Below are 6,800 nucleotides of genomic sequence, written 5' to 3'. Positions count from 1 at the left end.
AGATGTAAATATCATTGTCTGCTTTTCTCATACCATTCTCTCGTAGGATTCCCCCCTCCACCCCCTCTCTCTCTCTCTCACAGATCCTCCATCCCTCTTCTCTCCCCTCTTACCATTCCCTCGTGTTTACTTGTCTCTCAGCGTCTCATGGCGATTGAGTGAAAGTACAAGAGTCAATATTATTCCTACCAGCTGTTTCATCTCGTTTTGATTTTCCCTGCATCTTTTCTCTCCTTCCTGTAAGGCTTACTTTCTTCCTCCTCCTACTCTGTGTCTGTCAGTCTGTCTGTCTCTTCCTCTGTCTCTGTCTGTTTGTCTGTCTATCTATCTGTCTATCTATCTATCTATTTATCTATCTGTTTTACGGGCTTTATTCCTCAACACAATACTGGGAAAAGTTCTGAGTTTTGGTGAGGATGACTTGTTGGATGGAACTGATATTTTAAATGAAGTGGTCTCGGTGTGGAAGTGGTCTTGGTGTTGAAGTGGTCTTGGTGTAGAAATGGTCTTTGCAATGAAGTGGTCTTGGTGTTGAAGTGGTCTTGGTGTTGAAGTGGTCTTGGTGTTGAAGTGGTCTTGGTGTTGAAGTGGTCTTGGTGTTGAAGTGGTCTTGGTGTTGAAGTGGTCTTGGTGTTGAAGTGGTCTTGTCGTTGAAGTGGTCTTGGCATAGAAGTGGTCTTGGTGTTGAAGTGGTCTTGGTGTTGAAGTGGTCTTGGCATAGAAGTGGTCTTGTCGTTGAAGTGGTCTTGGCATTGAAGTGGTCTTGGTGTTGAAGTGGTCTTGGTGTTGAAGTGGTCTTGTCGTTGAAGTGGTCTTGGCATTGAAGTGGTCTTGTCGTTGAAGTGGTCTTGGCATTGAAGTGGTCTTGTCGTTGAAGTGGTCTTGGCATTGAAGTGGTCTTGGTGTTGAAGTGGTCTTGGTGTTGAAGTGGTCTTGTCGTTGAAGTGGTCTTGGTGTTGAAGTGGTCTTGGTGTTGAAGTGGTCTTGGTGTTGAAGTGGTCTTGGTGTTGAAGTGGTCTTGGTGTTGAAGTGGTCTTGGTGTTGAAGTGGTCTTGGTGTTGAAGTGGTCTTGGCATAGAAGTGGTCTTGGCGTAGAAGTGGTTTTGGGATAGAAGTGGCCTTTGCATAGAAATGGTCTTGATGTTGAAGTGGTCTTGGTGTTGAAGTGGTCTTGGCAAGTGGTTTTGGCATAGAAATGGTCTGGGCATAGAAGTGGTCTCGGCATAGAAGTGATTTTGGCATAGAAGTGGTTTTGGTGTTGATGTGGTCTTGGCATAGAAATGGTTTTGGCGTAGAAATGGTCTTGGCGCTGAAGTGGTCTTGGAGTTGAAAAGCGAGCGAGCGAGCGAGCGAGAGAGAGAGAGAGAGAGAGAATTTTTCTTTTAACGAACTTGGACTAAAAAGTTATAATCTAGCTTACATAATTTTCAGCTTCAGATAATCCTTTTCGGGCTCCTGTCTGCTCTGCCGGTAAGCACATCGCTTGCATGGCTGATTAATAATGTCGTCAGACGGGGTAGACACTGGTAACGCGAGTCGTCTCCACAACAAATGAGATTCGGTCAGTTAAGAAATAAGAGAGAAAATATGTGGATCATCCTGTATATACATCCACAGACCCAGGTAGACAGTGAAATGGTAAGCACAGGATACAGGAAAGAATATATGTTTTGATTTAATCACACTGTAGCATCATTGATAGATACGGGAATCGGCGTGGACTGATGGCTGTTAAAGGGTTGCTCCAGCTCAGCAAAAGTGCCACGTAAACAAATACACTGCCACCACATCGGTCTCCAACAATCCCCCTGTAGCGCTAGAAAGCGACGGCGTTTTTCTTTCCCGTCACTTCTACTGCACTATCACATCCCTCTGTTACTCCAGCATCAGCATCACTACTACTACTCCTACTATTAACAGGGTGTGGTGCGATTGAGTCAGGAGGAGGACGTTGACCAAACGGGACATGCAGACAGCCTCGCAGCTCCTCAGTAATATCGGTGGGATGGCCAGCTGTACCGTTGGATTCTCACTTCTCTATTTTTCTCAAGAATATTCTGCATTCTCGGTTTTTAAAATCTTCATCTCTTTGACTCCTTACCGCTTAGACCTGTTTAGAATCCTCATCTCTTTGACCCCTTACTGCTTAGACCTGCTTAGAATCTTCATCCCTTTGACTCCTTACTGCTTAGATCTGCTTAGAATCCTTCCTGGTTAGAATTCTTACTTTTTGACTGCTGAGAATGTTCACTACTTGGGATCCTTGCTGTAATGGATTATTCTTTTTGTCTTAGAATCTACACTGCTTAGATTTTAGACTCGTTATGGTACTGCTTAGATCCTTACTTGTTCCCTGCTTTGAATGTTCCCTACTTAGGATTGTTTGCTGTCTTAGAATCCAAATGCATGAGAATCGTCACTGCTTAGAATGCTTAGATTAATCACTGCTTAGAATCTTTATATTGCTTAGTTTCTTGGGAGTTTAGTTGCTCAAATTTCTACTATTTAGAATCATTAGAATATTTAATGCTTAACTTAGGATCAGTTCTTAGAGACTGCTGCTACTACTACTACTGCAACTACTACTACTACTACTACTGCTACTGCTATTATTACTACTACTACTATTACCACCGATATTATTATTATTATTATTATTATTATTTAATGACATCTGTTTTTAGCCTACTCCTGCTACCACCAGTTGATTTTATTTAACTTATGAAGGACTTCTGGTAGGAAATTGAGTTACTGAAGGCTATATCAAATCCCTTCAGTTTGATAGCTCTCTTGTCTAGAATAAAAAAACAAAAACAACCGTCTAATAAAATCGTCTGAGGATAGCAAGAATAATCGTATGTTAAAAAAAACATTTCAGTGAAGGGATTGCATCTAGGTTGCTTTAGAACTGAATCAGATGATCAGGAGGCAGTAAAAAGTAAATAAAAAAATAAATAGATAAATAGACCAAACAGAAATAAACTACGGTACTAAAGTCGTTAGAAAATGATACACGATGAACAATTGATATTTATTTTCCTGTACATTATAACGGTGTTCTGCACAAATGTACACTGAGATTGTATCATATTGTGTGGTGCTGGTACTCTGATGGCCAAAGTTAGATGTTTTGTTACTTCTATTTCCAGACTATTTTATTAAGAGAAACTATACATAGCCAAAAGGATGAAATCAGTATCTATACCTACATATACAACTATTATGTTTGATGCAGTAGTAAGTTATCGTGCCATATTCCCTTTTTACTTCATAGCTGCCCATCCCATCTCTGGCACATATTCTTGAGCGGCTTAGTTTGCTTTTTATACCTAAGATTCGCTTCTCTGTTATTTATATCGTCGTTATATCAACATATTTTACATTAATAGCATACAAGACGATATTAAGTTGTAATATGCAAACAGGTAGCCGAGGAAGAGATGCTACTAAATCTCAGATGCAACCAGACGGTGCTAAAGGGTATATGTGTGAAATAATTGCTCGGAAAGAAGGGTTGTGGAATCTCCAAAGCAACTTAGAATACAACCTTTAGCTCACGTCTGTATGTGGTTGCTGGTAAGTTATGGCTCTACGGACATACAGTGATACCCGTCTTTATCTGAATCCAGGCGAGGTAGTGGGTGACCTTAGCATATACCCCGGGAGTGTCCACACCGGCGCAACCGTAGCCCCAGGACACAACCACACGAGATAATACCTCCCGTCTTCTCCCTTCCAAGCCAGAGGACCTCCAGAATCTCCTTGGCAGGCATCGTGGTTGTGCTTGTAGGTGCAGATCATGTTTGAGGTCACGAAGTTCCCTAGGTAGCCTTGGCAGTCTGCAGTGAACATCAGGTGAAGATCCACCTCCTGTAGCACCTCGCTGAATGATCCTCCAGAGGACGTCGCACCCCAGCCAGTTACGATCCCGTTCTGTCCCTCGAGTTTCTGTTGTGTGACGGAACAGGGCAGGCAGATTGGTTTCACGCCGTTACTGTAGGTCACTGCCTCACTCAGTTCCAGGAGAGCTATGTCGTTGTTCACCGTCTGCCTGTCGTAGGCCTCGTGTATGATGACTTTGGAGACCTGCGCTGTAATGGTGTACCGTGTCGGTCTGGTCGGGTCTCTCCAATGGTCTCCAAGTGTGACGTAGATCTGATCCATGGGGTAGTGTGCAGCGCAGTGGGCAGCCGTATATATATATATATATATATATATATATATATATATATATATATATATATATATATATATATAAAAAGTGGTGATTGAATAAGCTCCTCATTCCATTCATATTTTGCATTTTAACCTTTCTTTTCCCAGACGATTTCCTTCAGTTTCATTAAAACTCATAGTTGTGACAGAGTTATTGAAGCTTATATCTAGCCCCACCAGATTGAAAATCTCCTGTATCCTGAATGAAAATGAGTGGAGAGAGCTTGAATATAATGAAAAACTACCTCTTACGAGTGAAAGATAAAGGTGCTCTAACCGTATGTGGCCCACAAAGGTTTACGTCCTAGGGTTGGTAGAATCTCGGTGCTTACATAAGGCCACTCAGAAGCAAACGATTGATGACTCTTGTCTTTAATGTCTGAACAAAGTAACCTAGCCCCGGATCCCAACATTCCTGCTGGGACGAGCAAAGACTGGATGAGAGGCAGACATGGACAATCAAAGACTGGATGATAGGCAGACAGGGACGATCAAAGACTGGATGAGAGGCAGACATGGACAATTAAAGACTGGATGAGAGGCAGACATGGACAATTAAAGACTGGATGATAGGCAGACAGGGACGATCAAAGACTGGATGAGAGGCAGACATGGACAATTAAAGACTGGATGATAGGCAGACAGGGACGATCAAAGACTGCATGAGAGGCAGACATGGACAAAGACTGGATGATAGGCAGACATGGACAATCAAAGACTGGATGATAGGCAGACATGGACAATCAAAGACTGGATGAGAGGCAGACAGGGACGATCAAAGACTGGATGAGAGGCAGAGTGTAAGAGAGTATGATGAAGGTTAACGATATGAATATAAGACTATGGGCAATTCACTAATTTGCACTGCCCTTTCCCCAATTGTTATTATGAAGGAAGTTCATTTGCCACCAGGAGACAATCAGTTTTGTATAGACGTGGACACACTTTCATTTTTTTTTTTAATGCAGAGAAGGAACCAAAGGCTAGAAACCATCATAGTTGTTCCCTAAAAACAAACAAACAAGAGAGAGGCAAATACAAGATCGGTTCCTTTCGTGATATCTGGATTGAGTTTAAAAGACTGGAGTTCACAGGCACAGGGAAATACAGACTGAGGAAGACATTTTTAGAGCTCATGTGAAAGTATAGAGCTAAACAGAGCTAACTGAAAGTTTAGGATAACGCCTGCATTAGAGAGTTGGACAACTGTATTCCCGTCGGTTAAGGGAGCTTTCTTACACCTTTTCTTAATCAATTTATTTTGTTTATTACACTTTACTGTCCTCTTTTGTGTTAAATAATTCCTTCCAGTATCGGCATTTTCTGCATAAACAGCGTACAGAAAGATATTCACTAGCCGGATTCGAAACTAAATCGCTAAGGAAGAAAAATTAGGGAGCTTCCTTACCCTACGAGAGTACGGGGCTGGGATTGCATCGAAATCTACTAGCACTGGAACGAGGTGAAAAATATAGTTTATGTCCGAATATTTAGCCCTGACCCGTATGAATGGATCTCTCTCTCTCTCTCTCTCTCTCTCTCTCTCTCTCTCTCTCTCTCTCAGGAAACAACCATCGGGGCTTCCAGTTTTTGCTTCTCTCTACTTTGAATTAAAAAAAAATCTTCAATGGGCTGTGGAGGTTTCATAACACCTTTTCCACAGCATACAAAAAAGATACTGAGGTGTTATGGGCAGAATAAATCGCTATGGAAAAGGTGTTTGGAAATTTTTAAAGCCATTCAGTATTCAGAGGAGAGAATGTCATGTGAATTGGGCCATTTCACTAGGCATGCACTTGATAATGCTCGCCTCTCTAAACTTTCTTCTTTGGACCCTACCTTACCCCATGTTTTTAGGTGGGAAGGAGGGGGTAGGATGATGATGATGATGATGACTACAACTGGCCTCCATCTGGGCAGAAAGCAGTTAAGGATCTTTAAGTTAGATTAGTAGTAGTAGTAGTAGCAGTAATAGTAGTAGAAATAATAGTAGCAGTGGTTGAAATCCCATCTGGACGTGAACCCTATGGCCTGTAGTCTTAAGCTGCACTCCTATAGTGCACCATCCTTCTTTCCGAGGATAGGAAGCAGTTGAGGGACGTTTCCATAACCAGGCAGTGTAGCCGCCGTGTTATATCGGAGCCACCACATGAAGGCGTCTCTTTTCCACACCACTTGGGTGTTTACGATACAAAAAGAACGATGCTGTCATTTTGTTTCCTCACTGTATGATCATAATAACCATAAACACGTCGGCAAACACACACAATATCCGACATTGCTAAGTTCAACGCCTCCTAATTCCATCGGTGCCAAATTTCTTATTCAGACAGCTCTTTATGGCGCTACAGTCTATTTGTCTTCACCTGATGGGACTGGGCAATTTCTGGAACTTAATTACTAGTTTCTGGTTGTAGGAAATTCGATGAGGCTTGGTTATGAGGCACGAATGAGTCTCCTTGGTTACTATGCATCATATTCGGCCAAACTTTATTCTTTCATGCAAGGAAGCAGGAATCAAAGCCCAGAAGCCTGCAAGATTGTTTCCTCCAAGAAGATGATATAAACAAGATAACAGAGAGCCA

At 42.1% G+C, this 6,800-nt stretch overlaps 1 pseudogene; it reads right to left on the bottom strand.

Annotated features, from left to right (window-relative positions):
* Positions 1-3,499: 3,499 nt before the first annotated feature.
* Positions 3,500-4,184, bottom strand: LOC145390068 (trypsin alpha-3-like; annotated as a pseudogene).
* Between the last annotated feature and the right edge of the window lie 2,616 nt (positions 4,185-6,800).

The sequence above is a fragment of the Coenobita brevimanus genome, unplaced genomic scaffold (assembly GCF_032717465.1).
Source record: "Coenobita brevimanus isolate Jiangsu-jjx unplaced genomic scaffold, ASM3271746v2 jjx.HiC_scaffold_2785, whole genome shotgun sequence".
Taxonomy (NCBI): domain Eukaryota; kingdom Metazoa; phylum Arthropoda; class Malacostraca; order Decapoda; family Coenobitidae; genus Coenobita; species Coenobita brevimanus.
The sequence above is the reverse complement of the archived record's forward strand: the minus strand, read 5'-3'. Positions and strand labels throughout refer to the sequence as shown.